Source organism: Ictidomys tridecemlineatus, chromosome 4 (genome assembly GCF_052094955.1).
Source record: "Ictidomys tridecemlineatus isolate mIctTri1 chromosome 4, mIctTri1.hap1, whole genome shotgun sequence".
Classification (NCBI taxonomy): Eukaryota; Metazoa; Chordata; class Mammalia; order Rodentia; family Sciuridae; genus Ictidomys; species Ictidomys tridecemlineatus.
This window is the reverse complement of record NC_135480.1, coordinates 76406678-76425169: the sequence shown is the minus strand read 5'-3', so window position 1 is coordinate 76425169 and position 18492 is coordinate 76406678. Positions and strand designations below refer to the sequence as shown.

The window sequence follows — 18492 nt, the reverse complement described above, 5'->3', positions numbered from 1 at the left end:
CAAGTGGTAGCGCACTCGCCGGACATGCGCGAGCCGCTGGGTTTGATCCTCAGAACCACATACAAATAAAATGAAGATGTTGTGTCCACCAAAAACTAAAAAAAAATAAATATTACGAAATTCTCTCTCAAAAAAAAATCAAATGCAGCACAGAGTTACATAATCTATTTCACAAAACTTTTAAATTTGATCTTATATTTTTATTTGACCAATAAAATCATATAAACTCGTGTAAACATGATACTTTGAAGTACAGACACATTGTGAAATCACCAAACCTATCTAATTAATCTATGCATAACCTATTCATCACATAGCTATTTTGTAATAAGAATACTTAACATCCTCCAGGCATGGTGGTGCAGGCCTATAATCACAGCTGTTGAAGAGGCTGAGGCCAGAGAATCACAAGTTCAAAGTCAGCCTCAGTAACACAGTGAGGCCCTAAAGAATTCTCCTTGTTTTAATTTTTTTTTTTTAAATTGGGGATTTGGATCAGTGGTTAAGTTCCACTGGGTTCTATCCTTGGTATGTATGTGTGTATGATGTATAAGTAAGTAAGCAAGTAAATAAATAAATAAATAAAATACTTGACATCCACTGCTATACTATTTTCCAAACACACAATGTATTATTATTAAATATACTCACCATGTTGGACAATGGCTAAATTCTCCATATATACTAATCAACAAAAATCTTCAATTACACTGAAAGCAGCCCACATTAAATGATCAATTTGCAGGAGATGTTAATTTAATCATGAAATTGGAGGGAATGCACCACTTCTTTGAACTAATACAGCATTTATGTATGTACTTGCTTATTTGTTTTTGGTCCTGACAATTGAATCTAGTTAATGTCATAACAAGCCAAAAATCAGTGATTGAAAAACAGAAGGATTTACTGCACAGCTGCCCTGACACCCAGTAGACAATGTTTTTATTGTAGCTTAAATCAAAGACTATGTGCTTAGTGCTCAGTCATCCATAAGAGTTGACAAAAGAAGGGTCTAGGTTAAGTGGGACTAGGTTAAGCATTAATTCAGTATTTTGAAATCAGCTCCCAAAGTAACTGCCATTCAAGTCTATTGATTCTCCACCAAGACAAACTGCCAATCCTGAGAAAAGTGCCTCACTCATAGCCAAAGAACTGTACCTTCTTTTTAAAAGCAGATTACAATTCTTTGCCCATGGGTTATTTGATTCTCATTTTCCCCTGTGGAGAGTGTGTGAGTGAGCAGCCCATCCACACTGACAACAGAGGCTTACTGCCCCACATGTGCTCAGTGTGGGGAGATTCAGATTCATAACCAAAAAAGGATGATCCCATTTCATAAATACCTCACAAGACCATCTCCAGGGGTCTTTGTTGCCATAAAAAATAAGAAATGCTGCTCTAGTTCTTTGTTATAAACTGATTATACATTTTATAACAAATTTTGTATTTGTAAATAAATGATTTTAAAGCCTTTTAGGATTTTTTGCTGTCTTAATGACAGGTAAAACTTTACAGAGTGCTTACTGTGCCCCAGGTAATGCATTAATCCTGGCTCTTTTAATATTCATAACACCTTTCTGAAGTGCTAAAATTATGGAGAAATTAATTTTTTAAGAATAAAATTAAGCTTGAAAAAAAGAAAAAGAAGATTTAAAATATTAAGCTAGGAGAGAATAAAGAGCTCAAGACTACCTAGTAACCTAACTATGTCTTGGGAAAATCAAGTATAGAAGAACTTAATTAAGCTTCTCATTAATATTTTCCTTCTCTAAAAACCTGAAACCAGGGTGTTACTTAAGACTGAGGACTAGAGATTGACTTGGTGCTACACACCTTTAATTCTATCAATTCAATAGGCTGAGACAGAGGATTGCAAGTTTGAAGCCAGACTCAGCAATTTTGTGAGATTGTAAGCAATGTAGTAAGACCTGGTCTCAAAATAAATAACTTTAACAGGCTGGATATATAACCCAGTGGCAAAGCACCATTGGAACCAGTTTCCAATTTTATGAAAGAACAAATATATATATATATATATATATATATATATATATATATATATAATCAAACAATTGAGAACAAGAAAAATACTTGAGAACAACAAAAAAAACACTGACGAATAATTCTGAAGTTTTATTGGAAGCAGAATCATTCATTATTCCTCTAACATATTGATTTCTATTATTTCATCATTATTAGTACAATATGGCTGTGTTTATGTGTGTGTGTGTGAGTGTGTGTGTGTTTGAGTGTGTATCTTATCATTTTCTTATCTGAAACTTAAAAAAATTCAATCTATCAGATTTACGGCAGATCTTTCTCTTTATGAAATTACCTATGACACTTGGGTTTTATAAAAAACAGAACTTTGGTAGATGCCAAAGACACACAAAGTGGATGAGCTTGAAAGTTTACATCTATCACACTGCCAAGCTCCATCCCAGTTTATAACAAAAGAAAGTCCTAAATTTAACTCTGCCACAGGTCTGCTTTTGGTTAACTAAACATTTCTTTAATTGAGTAGAAAAAATTTACCGCAAATTTAGAAGCCTTATTTCCTTAATACTTTTGAAGATACTCTACCACTTAACTACATTTCTATAGCTGAGGTCAAATGGGCGCACCACTGTGCCAAACAATGTTTTTTACTGTTGGTTAAGTGGTAAGGAGTACCAAAAGAGAGAGAGAGAGAGAGAGAGAGAGAGAGAGAGAGAGAGAGAGAGAGAGAGAGAGAGAGAGAAACAAAAAATGAAAAACAAAAGAAGTAACAGAAAAGCAAGAAATCAAAATCAATCAGATATTTCAAACTTTAAACACCAGTAGAAAAATAAATCAATGTTTTCTTAATTGAGAAGTTATTGTTGTAAAACAAAGTATTATTTAATAAAATGATTGTTTGAGTTAAAATGTCTCTTTGGAAAACCTAAGTCATGTGAACTTTCTTGTGTCTTACCCCAAATCTCATCAAAGTTGTTTACTCTATTATATAAAGCCAATCACTGTGATCTCATAGTGTAATCCAGCACTTTTAGAAGAGGTTATCTATAGTGGGTGTGGTCTTAGGTGAGTCTCAGGTATTTAAGTAGGGTACTTCTCTGGAGAATTGTTCTTCCTCTGAGGTTTCTCTAAGGAGCAGCTCAAATTTTCACCTGCTGAGCTTTGAAGACTTGAGTGTTACTGACAAATTTTCCTCACTTCCAGACGTGAGTTTTCTTAGAGTGGAATCTGGTGAGTTGGATACTTAGAAGAAAGGCTTTTCAGTTTATTTTCTTTCCTAAAAATCGTTTGAATTTACTTTTCAACTTAATTGGGTTTGTCCAAGTGAAAAACCTTCTTTGTTTTTGCTGATATATATATACATACCTTTTTAAAAATATTTGTCTATGTAAAGTTATTTGAATAATTTTTATTCTATTACCTTGTGTTTTATTAGATTTTCCAGGTCTGAAATGAAATATTTTTGCAGTTTTATCAAATTTAGAACCCATAAAATGCTCAAAATGTTCAACATATATTACGCATGTAATAGTATTATGCACATCTATTTTTTTTTTTTAGTGAGTACAAAACATTGCATTCAGAGGCACTCATCCATTGTGCCATGTCACCTGCCATATTTTGTATTTTTTTTAGAGACAGGGTCCTATTGAGTTGCTTTGTTCCTAGATTTTGCTGAGGCAGGCTTTGAACACTCCATCCTCTGGCCTCAGGCTCCAGAGCCGCTGCGATTAAAGGCGTGTGCCACCATGGTTGGCTTAGAATTTTAAGGTATAGATTTGGTTGTAAAACTCTTGATGTGAAAGTTTTATTTGCTGTCCCTTTAAAACCTTCAGTTTGCAATCTAGATTTGACAAGTACCCCAGTGGATGCAACAAACTTGTAGAGTTTTTCAAGTGGGAAGTTTGATCACTCGATAAAAAAACTATAAATTAAGATGAATTGATCATCAATGCATCTCTAAACTGAAGGGTAGTCTCTGGAGAGGAAAGCACCATGGTTACCATTGTTAATTAATGCTCTCTCTCTCTCACTGTCACCATTTTTTTTTTTTTTGTATTGGGGATTGAACTCAGGGCTAATCTACCACTGTGTTACAAATCATTTTTCAGTGGCCTCACTAAGGTGCCAAGGCTGGCCTTGGACTTAGTGTCCCTTTGCCTCAGTCTCCCCAACAGCTGGAATAGTTGGCATGTGCCACTGCACTGGGGTTTCCTGTTGATTTTATTTAAATAACAATGGATGAATTATTGCTGATTATTACTGTAGAATGTGCATCCATCTTCTGAAAATATGAAGGTACTCTGATGTTCAGAACTGATTCTGAGAAATATTATTTTCTTTAATGAGAAGTAATAGAAATTTTCTTTTTAATTTCCTATTCAGTCCTTGGGCTAAAACTCAGGACATTACAAATGCTGGGCAAGTGTTCTCCCACTGATTACATCCCCAAAATTTATATTCTAATTTTCAATTTAAAACTTAATTCATTTCTTATTGGTAATAAGGATTGAAGACAGGATTTCTCTACAATTGACTTACATTTGCAACCCTTTATTTTGTATTTTGAGACAGTATGCCAATAAATTGCTGAATTTGGCCTCACACTTTTAATCCTCCTGCCTCAGCCTCCAAAATAGCTGGTTAAGAGGTGCATTGATACTTCCCACTTTCATTTTCTTTTTTGAAATATATTGGTTAGTTATGGTTTGAAGCATAAATTTACCTGTTTGTAGTTTCGGGTGTTGTAAGTTGAAGCCAACAGTGATTAAGTCAAACAATCTTCAAATGAATTAAACTTACTTTTAATTGTCTTTAGAAAAGTACATCTATGGGTTGAGAGGTGGAAAGCATAGACATATGTCATAAAGACTGTCTTTACATTTACTATAGTCATTGAATCAGAGAGGGAGAGAGAGAGAGAGAGAGTGAGAGAGAGAGAGAGAGAGAGAGAGAGAGAGAGAGAGAGAGAGAGAAAGAGAGAGAGATTTTACATGGGTATCCAGAGCAAACACGTAATGTAAGTAAGTCTGAAATCATCCTAAACTTTATTTGTCCCAGTATTAAACTTGCCCAAATTAATGAGAAAGTTGTTTTTTTTTAAATCTATATCATGCTCATCTCATTTTGTCATTTGTGTCATAGAAGATACTCAACCTGTCTATAGTTTTTATATCTAGGTTTGTATTGCAGGAAGTTAATCGAAAGATTATGCATGACTCTACTGAAAAAGCAGTGACCAAAGCCCTTTTATAATTGTAATGTTTTCTTCAAGATAGAAGGATAACACTCTCTTGTCTTCCACTTTCCTGTCGCTTCACTTTCTATATTTTTGGTTTCAGAAACATGGATTCTCATGCCTTGCAAGACTTCCAGAGTGCACTCACATGCACCATTTGCATGAATTACTTCTTAGAACCCATTACTATAGACTGTGGACACACCTTTTGCCGACCCTGCCTCTACTTCTGCTGGGAGGAAGCCCAAACACCCAGGTGCTGCCCTGAGTGCAGAAAAATAGCAGAGAAGACAGACTCCAGGACCAACACTGCCCTCAAGAAGCTGGCCTCTCACGCCAGACAGGCCAGACCTCGCTCTGTCAGCAGCTCTGGGGAGCAGCTCTGCAGGAGAAATGGGGAGACTAAGGGGCTCTTCTGTGAGGTGGACAAGATCCTGCTCTCTGCACCCTGCTCTGAATCACCTGAACATACGTTTCATAGCTACAGCCCAGTTGCCTGCATGGCAGAGGAGAACAGGGTGAGTGATGTAACCTAGAACCTGTAGGGTCCAGATCAAAGAGAAGAATGAAGACTCATGATAATGAGGCAGATAAGCATGCAGATGGTAGAGGTGGTGATGTTTCTGTGAAAATGTGCTGTATAAATGCTGATCAATTTGACACTAAAATCATAAGTAAGTTAAATGCTAATGAAGGGAATTTCCTCCAGAAATATTTTTTAAAAAACAGGACATGGTGGCTATGCCAATAATTCTAGCTCTTCAGCAAATGTAGGCAGGAGGATGCTAAGTTTGCGGCCAACTTGGGCAGCTTAGCAAGACACTCTCCTTCTTTTCTTTTTTTAAAGGGCTGGGATATAGTGCAGAGGTAAATTATTGAGTACTATGTGTGAAAATTTTTTTCAGTATCCAGTACCAAAAAACAAATTAAAAAGTAAATATATCGTCCAAATGGGTAAAATTGAGCATCAGTACAGCAGATGGCTAGCACTAGGAACATGAACTTCTGTAACTGAGGCCTAAACCCTTTTATAGTGACACTATATAAAAACTGCTTTCTTGGAAAATAGATTGTATTATTTATGGACTCCTTTAAAAATCTTATTTTTCTCTTCTACTTTACCCAATAGTAAAATTAATTTGTACTATTTTGTAAAAATTGACTCTTTAAAACTCAAGATTACTGTTCTAGCAAACACTGCTTTATTCTAGCTCACAAAAGATGAAGCCTACAAGACTGTCTTCCCAATCACTAAAGCCTATGGTAATTTTGCAGGAGAAAATTGTAAAGAAAATGGATCCTTTATGGCAAAAGTCTCAGGAGATGCAAGATAATCTAAATAAAGAAATTTCAAAATCTGAGTCCTTTGTGGTAAGTTTGAAAAGGTTTTATTTTTATGCACATTAAAACGATGCTATCAGCTGAGTTGGAGCTAATATTGAAGGATAGTGTTTTCCTCTCAGACAAGGCATTGACATCTAGTAATATTAAAAATGTAGTGGACAACACAAGCTAGTGTTAAGAATATTAGCATATAGGGTGAATGAGGTCTGACTGTTTTTTCTTGTACAACTTTGGAGATTTGGATAAATCTTCCCAGACACTGAGAATAAGACAGTCTTAGTTTTAGAGTCGGAAGAGAAATAGATTTTCAGCTATTGGCAAAGTGGAATATTTTTTAAATTCACAAAACTGTGTGTATATAAATATTTTAAAATATGTGGAAGAATCAGACAAATGAACAAAAATAAAAGAGAAGATTGAGGTAAAGAAGAAATAATTCATTAAGAACACTGAAGTGGCATCATAGGGAGATAGGCTGGGATCCTGCAGAGATCTTGATTTAATTAGGAGAGAGACAAGAAGCAGAAAGTCCAGTAGACAGTACTAGTAAATATTTAAGACAGTTTGCAGGTATCAGGTGGAAAATATATGAAGTACTTGCTTGATGTTAAGACAATAATATTTGAAGTTTTACATTTTCTTTTGAATGTAATCTTTTTTAATGAATATATCTGCAGGACTATGTAGTTTTAAGGAGGAACATGATCAAAGTTCAATATCAAATGATGCATCAGTTTCTCCTTGAAGAGGAGAGATTTCAACTGGAGACACTAGAAAGAGAAGCACAGGAAATTTTATAGCAACTCAGAGACAGTGGAATCAGAATGGCCCAACACAGGGAAAAGCTGAAGGAAATGTACAGAGAGCTGACGGAGTTGTTCCACAAATCTGACATGGAGTTGCTCCAGGTGACCAAGGAGGGTTTTTCCTGAGAGAGAGGAATTCTTGTCTGGGCAATGTTGTCTGCAGACCCCACTGTGCTGAGCTGAGTGACAGGAGATCCTTTATACCTATCATTGTCCAATCACTTGTCTCTGTATATTCTGTTAATCTTGAGAGAGTGTAAGTCATTTAGAAGGTAAACAAGACAAAATTCTTGTATCATTAAGACTATGATACCCACAGCAAATTATCCCAAACTCAGTGATCATAGGAAAGTTAATTTTGTTGAGGAAATATTCAGTTTATGTTTCCCAACTCAATTATCACACTCTATTCTCCTGCCCAAAAGCAGCTGAGGCTTTGCCCCTCTCTTAGACAAGATGTACAGAGTTTGTTTATCACTTACAATGCGCTATTTTTCAAATAGGTCCCTGTTTAGTTTTAATTTTCAGAGATGGTCAAATATGTTTTGGGAACTAAGACAGGAGTCAAGTGACACTGGAAACTATGTCCTGTTGCATCAGTGCACAGATCCTTTGTAAGCTCCATCCTTCTCAGTGCACACCAAGGCTGTCTTTCACATTTAATTTTGGCTTTGGTATTAACATAGTCTAACGTGATTACTCAGAGAAAAAAAATGTTACACACACGCATAAACACTCATACACACACATACACACACACACACACACACAGAGAGAGAGAGAGAGAGAGAGAGAGAGAGAGAGAGAGAGAGAGAGAGAGAGACAACAAAGTACAAGACAGAATGCAGAAAAAGAGTGTTCACTTTATTAATATTATCTCTTTCTTTATTCCTTTTAGGACTTAGGGGACATATTTGAAAGGTGAGTTTTATGTAGTAATCTCTGGTTTATAAAAAACTTGTTTTTATCTTGAAGAAGAGAGATTTTTGTTTTCAGTTATTAACATCTTTGTCCATAGATATTTAATATTTTGTTTGAAAAGAAGCTCTGAGGTAATATGTTCCTTGGTCTCAAAAATGTCCTTTTGTGGATGAATTCAACTATACCTAAGAATGATTTGGTGTTCTGGGCTTTGCTGCACCCATTCCTTCTATGGACTCCAGCCCAGTCCCAATAAACCTGACTAAGGAGATTTTCATAAGGTATCACACAAAAGAATCCAATTCTAGTGAGGTAGAATATAAACAAGATAGGAAAGAATAATTCTCCCTAGGATAGGAAAAGAAAGGGAGCTTCATTATCATGAGTAACAATGACCAGATCCTGTTTCATCATGACAAAATCCTTTTTCAGAGGGGAAGGCCTGCCTAAGAAACCTCAGGATCAGTGCTACCAGGCTGTACTAGATTCCCTCCATGGGCAGAGAAGATGAAAGTTTCTGGCTCAAGGAACTTTCCCATTTATAAACCAATGACTGTATCATTGGTGACCTCTGCGGACCAAAAGTCCCAAAAGTTGAACAATCTGCTTTCTGTATGATATCCAGGATCTTTGCATTTCCCAAGGTTGATTCAGAAGTACAGGGAGGGGATGACAATTTTTTTTAAGTTTGATAATGTTTGAGAAGAATAAAGACTGGATATTAGTGCATCTGATTTAGAAAAAAAAGTATTATACAATCCCAAAAGTGTTGAATAAAATGTATACCTAATTCACCAACATGGGCAATTTCTACAATATCTTGGATTAAAAGTGGTAATTTTGTAATGATTTTGTGTTTGATCTTTGGTTTGAAAGTGTAACTGATGTCATTCTTTACAGAATCGAGTTGCTGGAGATGCAGAAGCTCCAGCCAGTGAACCCAGAGCTCTCTTCATTACACATCACTGGAATGTTGGATATGCTAAACAAGTTCCGAGGTAGGAATGGGCCCTGTGGCATTCAGGTTCAATTATTTTAGTAGGTTCCTCAAAAAAGATGCTTTCCATTTTTAATTTTTTGAAATGAAACATTCATATCTTCTTTTCCTGTCTGGTCATAATACAATGATCTAGACCACATTGGTTAACTTGTAGTTCAGATATATATTTTAATTATGATATAGACAGTACAAGAGAAGGAACATTATTGGTGTTTTGTGGCTATTAAGAAATACAATGCTTACTTCTCAGAGTAGGCATAAATATATTGTTATTTCAGTTTATTTTAATTTTGAAGATTTAAACATGATATTTGTGGTTTTCAATCTATTATATATTCAAGTGTATTTATGATGTGCAATGAGCAAATAATAATTACTATTTATAAAATATAAGTTTTTAATAAACCAAAAAAATGACTAAATTTCTCATAAATGGAACAATTTTAATACCATCAGATGGAAATCAAAACAACTGAAAGGTAAGTGATCTTTGAACATGACCCAGACATGTTTTTGCCCAACTAGAGAAGAGTCTAGATATCAGAAGGCTGAAATCCAACTTTCATTGAATGTATGTTCTCAGTAGATAATGTAATTCAGAGATTCTTTTCAGTAAAGGGTACAGATGGTTGCTTTCCCTCAAATTATTTGATGTGTGATAATGAAGCGGGCACAATCATAGCAAAGTGATGTCTACTTATTAATGGTATTAAAAACAACTCAAGAAGAGATTTCAATTAAAGAAAAAAGGACCTTTGGGTTTTTTTCTGAAACAAACCATCCAAAGGTAGATATTAAATCACCCTTCATTCAGCAGAGAATACCTTCAGTTTTCTTTTGATTGCCAAAATAATTTAAAGATTTCTGGGTGCTAATGAGGGCATAGGAACCATTATTCATACATGATTGAGTTTGAAATCTCTCTATTCTCTAGAGTTTCTTTAAGGAGGAGTCAAAAAAGAGATTGATTAGGTAGATAATCTTTGCCCAAGGCATGCAGACACCATTTACTGATCTGATTTTTTTTTTTTTTGCAGTACACAATAGACTTATTCAAGGATGGGCCAATCGCTATATGAGTCTTCCTGATGAAATTAGAAATAGGATATTTGGAGGTGATGGTGCAACTGAAAATCCCCAGACACTGGAGAGTTATGTTATATGGGGTGTTGAGGCTTTTAACTCTGGTAAACACTACTGGGAGGTGGATGTGGGGAACACCTCCAACTGGATTATAGGTGTTTGTAAAGATTTTACAAGTGACAGTTTTGAATTTAAGAAAGGTTTTGTCTTATTTTCCTCAAAGAAGAACAATCACTGTATTCTCTCCACCAACTCCCCATCTTTAATTCATTATTTTCAAAGGCCTGCAGGTCGAGTTGAAGTATTTCTTGATTATGAAAATGAAACTCTGAGCTTCTATGATATTTGCCGAGGTTCCCTCATTTACAGTTTCTTTTCTTCCTCCTTCACATCCCCTCTAACTCCTTTTTTTGTCTTTGGTTCTCCATAAAATTGAGATTTTTTTAGGCCTGGTTTCACATGCCCTTAATCTTTGCTACACAGGAAGCTGTGGCAGGAGAACCACAAGTTTTGAGGACAGAATGGAAATTTAAAATAGAGATAAAAATGGGGGTCAAAGGACAGTTGAAGGTCAGTAGTAGAGCACTTTCCTAACTTGTGTGAGTCTGTGTTCATCCACAGTAATGAGGAAAAAATAAATAAAGAAAGAAATTTGTAAAAATGAAAGAAAAAACTGAGAAAATTCAAAAAACTATGATAATTTGTTGGTGAATGCCCAAGTCTGAAGAAACTGTGTTCTTGGGAGTTTTCCATGTTATGTTACATGCCTACACATGATGTCTGGGGGTCTGTTTTAACTTAAGGAAGTATAATCATTTTATGGCCATAAATTGTGATAACCACATTGAATTTATAAATTTGTTCATTAAATTTTATTTTAATAAAGTGTTGTGAAACCACCATTAAATGATTTGAGGTTATTTTTCAGTCCCTTCAAAGAAATTCAATACCTATTAACATTAACTTCCCACTCATTCCCACTTCGCACTACCTGGAATTCTCTGAACTGTTAAGGTTTTTATGGATTTGTGTATTTCAGAAAGTTCATGAAAATGGATATGTGTTGCTTTTGTATCTTTTCTCACTTAGTATAAAACTTTCAAGGATCATCAACAATGCAACCTATGAGTTTAATATACATTTTTATTTATTTATTTTTTTATTGTTGGTCGTTCAAAACATTACACAGTTCTTAATACATCATCTTTCACAGTTTGATTCAAGTGGGTTATGAACTCCCAACTTAAGTTATAACTTAAGGTGTAAGTGAGCAGACCAGCCACACTGACAACAGAGCTAAAGGCACCAGAGTTTCTTATTATAGGGATATTCAGATTCATAATCATTAAAGGATGATTCCATTTTATGAATACCTCACAGGGTCTCAGTTGCTAGAATCAAATAAGAACTGTTACTCCAGTTCTCTGTCATAAACTGATTATGAAATTTATAACAAATTTTGTATCTGTAAATAAATAGTTTAAAGATCTTTTAGGATTTTGCTGTCTTAATGACAGCTAAAAATTTGTAGGGCACTTACTATATTTTAGGTAATGCATTATTTCTGGCTCATTTAATATTCATAACACCTTCTGAAGTGCTAAAGTTAGGAAGGAATTAATTTTAAAAAAGAAACTAATTTTTTTTTAGGATATTGTGAATGGAGTGTTTTTCCTCATTTCCGTTTCAGAAGTTTTGTGGCTGATATACAGAAATGCCTTTGATTTATGCGTGTTGATTTTATATCCTGCCACTTTATTGAATTAATTTATTAGTTCTAGTAGTTTCTTTGTAGACCTTTTTGGGTCTTCTAGGTATAGAATCATGTCTTCCGCAAATAGTGATAATTTAATTTCTTCTTTTCCTATTTTTATGCCTTTAATTTCTTTCGTCGGTCTAATTACTCTGGCCAGTGTTTCGAGAACTATATTGAATAGAAGTGGTGATAGAGGGCATCCCTGTCTTGTTTCAGATTTTAGAGGGAATGCCTTCAACTTTTCTCCGTTCAGAATGATGCTAGCCTGAGGCTTAGCATAGATAGCTTTTTACAATGTCAAGGTAAGTTCCTGTTATCCCTAGTTTTTCTAATGTTTTGAACATAAAGGGATGCTGTACTTTGTTGAATGCTTTTTCTGCATCTATCGAGATGATCATATGGTTCTTATCTTTAAGTCTATTGATGTGGTGAATAACATTTATTGATTTCCGTATATTGAACCATCCTTGCATCCCAGGGATGAATCCTACTTGATCATAGTGCACAATTTTTTGATGTGTTTTTGTATTCAATTTCCCAGAACTTTATTGAGGATTTTTGCATCTAGGTTCATTAGAGATATTGGTCTGTAGTTTTCTTTCTTTGAGGAGTCTTTGTCTGGTTTCGGAATCAGGGTGATGTTGGCCTCATAGAATGAATTTGGCAGAGCTCCCTCTTTTTCTATTTCCTGAAATAACTTGAAAAGTATTGGTATTAATTCTTCTTTAAAGGTTTTGAAAAACTCCGCTGTATACCCATCCGGTCCTGGGCTTTTCTTGGTTGGTAGTCTTTTGATGGCTTCTTCAATTTCATCCATTGATATTGGTCTGTTCAAATTGTGTGTATCCTCCTGACTCAGTTGGGCAAATCATATGACTTAAGAAATTTATCGATGTCTTCACTATCTTCTATTTTATTGGAATATAGGTTTTCAAAATAATTTCTAATTGTCTTCTGTATTTCTGTAGCATCTGTTGTGATATTGCCTTTTTCATCCCGTATGTTAGTAATTTGAGTTCTCTCTCTTCTTTTCTTCCTTAGCATGGCTAAAGGTCTGTCCATCTTATTTATTTTTTTGAAGAACCAACTTTTAGTTTTGTTAATTTTTTCAATAGTTTCTTTTGTTTCAATTTCATTGATTTCCGCTCTGATTTTAATTATTTCTTGCCTTTTGCTACATTTGCTGTTGTTTGCTCTTCCTTTTCTAGGGCTTTGAGATGAAGTGTGAGCTCACTTATTTGCTGTTTTTTTCTTTTTTTGAGGAATGATCTCCAGGCGATGAATTTCCCTCTTAAAACTGCTTTCATTGTGTCCCATAGATTCTGATATGTTGTGTCTGTATTTTCATTTATCTCTAAGAATTTTTTGATTTCCTCCTTTATGTCTTCTCTAACCCATTGATCATTCAGTAACATATTGTTCATTTTCCATGTGATGTAGGATTCTTCCTTCCTTCTTTTATCATTGATTTCCAGTTTCATTCTATTATGATCAGATAAAAAGCATGGTATTATCTCCACCCCTTTATATTTACTGAGGGTTGTTCTATGGCATAATATATGGTCTATTTTTGAGAAGGACCCATATGCTGCTGAGAAAAAGTATATCCATTTGATAATGGTTGATATATTCTATATTTGTCAGTTAAGTCTAGGTTATTGATTGTGGTATTGAGTGGGAGCCATTTATTGTAGGACAGGAGGGGTATATACACATTACACACAGCTTAATTAACATAAACTAGATACAGCAGTCAACCAATAAGGAATCTCCATACTTAATGGCTCCCTGGCATTACTACACAAACCACTCACTCTTTCAAAATGCCAGGCACCATCTTGACTTGTTTACAGACCCTAACACACTGTAGCCTTAAAGGCTGTGATGGGGTGTTTTCCTCCCTGCTGGTGGGCAAAGAGGTTTGCCAGACAATCAATGGTCAAACCCACTATTGGATTTAGGACTCCAAAAAGGGAAAACTCACCAATTGAAGGCCAGAGGTGGATAGAGTTCTGGCGGTCATAAAAATGGGTTCAGGCTACCCAGTGAGTGGCACTTCCGAAGGAAGAGGAACCCAAAAGTGGGTTTTAACTCTCTTCCCTGGTTTCAACACCAATGAAAGGAAAGTGACCACAACATTCGGAGTGACCAAGAGATCTTTACTGCAGCAGTGCAACAAAGGAGAAAAGAGAGAAAGAGAAGTTGAGGGGGTGGCTGGGAAGGCTTTTATAGCCCTTCTTCTGTGCTGCCTAAATCTAACAGCTTCTCTGGGTTTGCAAACTGCCTTGTTGGCACACAAGGGGGTTATGTGCTCAGCCTTGAGAAGCAGGTTGAGTGTTCAGCCTTGAGCAGGGAGTTGAGTGCTCAGCCTTGAGTGGGGTTGAGTGTTCAGACTTCATGCAAACAGGTGATAAAGGACCAGACAGAGGGTTTGAGTGTGTGGGCTATCCTGCAGCTAACATTTGTTCAGCCTTCCCTGCAGAAAACATAGTTCAGCCTTTCCTGCATCTAACAGAAAGAATAGGATGTGTTGAGTTATAACAAAGCAGGTGAATGTAAAAAGAAGAATTACAAATTGAAAAAGGATCATTGATACAATGCTGAGAAAGGTGTTATATGAAGGACAGACTGTGAAAAACAGATATTCAAGGAACTAATTGAGATGGTGAATTAGTAGCTGAAAAGAAAACCTGTGTGTTACAAAATTAAGGAAAGCAATGATAAGAGCATAAGTGGAGTGCTTGCCCTGAGCCCTCAATGTCCACCAGCAGAATCCAGTTTATTGCTCCAACTGTGGCTGAGGGTACTGTGGACTTGGAGGAACATCTTCCCACTGTTCTGCTGTCATGTTCACTTTGGTTTATTGATAATGACCAATGATTCAGGATTATGTGTTAAGGATATTAGATGATGGAAACTGTACTACTTTCAAATCAGAAAATGTTATTTTGGCTTCCAGCTAAACTACAAATTGTATGTGTTATTGGGGTACAATTTCCTCATTTTTCTTTGTTTTTTCCTTATATGTCTGGATGTTGTTAAATAAAATACATCAGAGGACATTGATTTGGACTGAGCTCCTACACTAAGCCTAACAGACCAGCATGGTGCTGTTCTGCATGCTGGTAATCCCTGTGGCTAAAGAGGTCTTCAATTCTCAGGGAATATATATATATATATATAGATATATATATCAGACTAAGATTACAGAGTTTCACCACAGTATCTGAGCATCAGGTAATCACAGAATGCTCTATAACTCAGTAACCAATTAAGTTGTCTCTATATCTCACTTCCATCTTCTATAAATTCTGTTAGATAAAGTCCTGGGCTGGATTTCCCTGAAATTGTTTTAGTCTAGAAACTGTCTGATTTGAGAACTGCTTTTGTTTTATTATGCATTGCACTGTTTTATTTATAATTGCTCACATAAATACTTTTAAATTTAATTAAGATTCTTTTTTTGATTCATAGAAAAGCAAAATTTCAACAAATTTAGTCAAATAATCTAATTCACTTTATTTTCAACTCATGAATTTTATTTCATTTATAAATAGAGAAGTGTAAAAAGAAATGAAAACACAGAAAAAGTGAAGCACTCTGCCAGGTCTAGCAGAACAATTGGTTTTTATAAGATAGTTTGAGCAGAAGCTAGGGAAGGGCATAAGACAATGTGAACTGATTGACATCACTTTGCTTTCCTTGTAAGGGTGAAAAGAACCTTAATGTTAACAGAACATTATCTTATGGTGTTGGATAAAAACTGGCCTATTTAGGTGATTGGCCATTCTCTCCTGTTTTCTCAAAAGGAGCCTCCTATCCATATTATTTATTTATTTTTAAAATTGATTTTATTTTTTAAAATACCCAACAGCAGAATGCATTACAATTCTTATTCCACATATAGAGTGCATTTTTTAATATCTTTGTATATAAAGTATGTTCACACTAATTCATATCTTCTTACATGTACTTTTTTGCATTACAATTCTTTTAAACATATATACCACAATTTTTCATATCTCTGTTTGTATATAAAGTATGTTGACACTTACTTCATGTCTTCATACATGTATTTTGGATAATGATGCCTATATATTTTATTTAACAAATACAATATAAATTTTAAATATAATTATTTATTATGTACCACTATACCAATTAAAAGTATGAAAATATTCAAGTGTCAAAGTTTTATGGTTTTATTAGGTTAAATTTCCCATCTTGGATTCCTGTGATCTTTGTTTTGAAAGGTTGAGGGCGAAAATAATGCCAAGGCCAGTCACCAAGGCATATAATTTTTTGAGACCTCAAAATCTTTCAGTTGAGAACTCAGCACTTTAAAAGGATGCCTTTGGTTTAAGTTGGAAGTTTAAAGTCAGCATTTTCTTAATTGAGAAAAATCTAAGGAAGTACCATTTTGAGAGGAAAAAAGAGAGAAGTGGAACTGGAAGAAAATATAATGTGGAAAAGAGATCAATGATAATTATTTCCTTCAATAATGATTATTATTTTTTTGTACCAGGGATTCATACAAGAGGCACCCAACCATTGAGCCACATTCCTAGCACTTTTTATTATTTTTTTTAATTGTGAGTCAGAGTTGCTTAGGCTGACTTTGAACTTGCAGTTCTCCTGCTTCAGCCTCCTTAGCAGCTGGGATTACAGGCATATGCCACTGGTCCCTGCTCCTTCAATACAGTTTTGGAGAAATATCATTTGTTCACTCATGTGTTCCCATACACCATCCCCTTGGATGGATATCTTTCATCTTCTTCGTGCATTGTTATTCCATTTCCAAAGAAATCTGGGAAAGATACATTTCTAAAGATATCTGGGAAACACCCATGAGTAATTTTACATTACCATAATTCTATTAATAAAGGAAAGAGAAAAAATCTCTGTTCATGGTTTATTACCATCTTCACTGTGAGGTCAACTTTATTTTCAAGATTGTATATTTGTCTTCATTGCCTGAGGTCCTGTTTTCCAAGTGATCCAGTCTGTTGGTGATGTTATGTATTGAGTTTTTAAATTGGCTTATTGTTTCTTTCATTTCATGGGTTTCTGTTTTTTTTTCCCCTCAATATCTCTATCTCTTTCTGGAAGTACTCTCTTGCAACCTGTATTTGTTCTATTATCTCTTTGTTGGTGTGATCTATCTTTGCCTGTACTTGTTCTCTTATCTCTTTGTTGCCTATATCTGCTTACTTAGGTCATACTTTAATTCACAAATCATTTTAGCTATGTATATTCTGAACCCCTTCTCTGACATTTCACCTACTGCCCTATCTATGGATTCTATTGTAGCATCTTGGTTTGGTTGTTTTTTCATGATGTCTATGTGTCATCATCTCTTGCAGTGTAGATCAAAGGTATTACAGCTTCTTCCCTATTGTCTTATGGTGTTCCCATAGATTACCAATACTTCACTTCTAAGGGAGAGATCAATATCACAGCACTCAATTTACCCAACGTGCAGCCATATATCATTTAGCTTCTATTTTTACATTTACAGTCTTGTCATTATAATAAAAAATGATGAGTTTGGTTACCTTCTACCATATAGTTGAAAAGTTTGCATAATGGTTTACAGTTTCCAATGATGGAAGGGGGAATGTGGGGTTGGCTGAGATGTTTATGAGATAAAATGGTGAGAATATTGAGTATTAGATTATATAAAAAGTGAGAGGGTAATCATGAGAAGTTGGCTATTAGTAGAAGAAACAAGAGACAGGCAACCCCATGCAAGACCCTATGTTACCTCAGCAACAGAATAACTGTTAGCACCCCTAGTAGAGAAACCTCTGGTGTAGCCAGCTCCCCAGGGACCTTGGTGATGTATTATCAGGTCCTTATTGTTATCCCTTGATAGAAGTGGTGATATCCCAGTTTTGTGGTGATGGCAGCTTCAAGCCTATATGTACCCTGATGTTGGGCTGTGGAGCCATGTTTTGGTGAATAAGGAACCCCAGCATGGGTGGCTCTCCATGTATGGACATAGCTTCTCTTCAAGTCTCCAGGTGTGGGGTGGCAGAGCAGGCAGGTCTCTCCTCTGGATCCAAGCATCTCTTCTTTTACTGCTTCTATTCAACATTATCCTTGAAACTCCTGCATGAGAAATTAGACAGAAAAGAAATTAAAGGGATATGAATAGGAAAAGAAGAACTCAAACCATTACTATTTGCTGATGACATTTAGAAGATCCAGGAAATTCTGCCAAAAATCTTCTAGAACTAATAAATAAATTTGTCAAAATAGCAGGTCATAAAATCAATACCCTTACATCAAATATATTCCTGTACATCAGTGGTAAATCTACTGAAAGAGAAGTTAGAAAAACTAC

At 35.2% G+C, this 18492-nt stretch overlaps 1 pseudogene across 1 annotated transcript; it reads left to right on the top strand.

Moving 5' to 3' along the window:
- Positions 1-5169: 5169 nt before the first annotated feature.
- On the top strand, positions 5170-11072 carry LOC144376852 (tripartite motif-containing protein 64C-like; annotated as a pseudogene). Its single transcript, XR_013437223.1, has 6 exons — positions 5170-5763; positions 6512-6607; positions 7258-7488; positions 8285-8307; positions 9208-9305; positions 10345-11072. The product of XR_013437223.1 is annotated as a tripartite motif-containing protein 64C-like (transcript).
- Positions 11073-18492: the final 7420 nt, after the last annotated feature.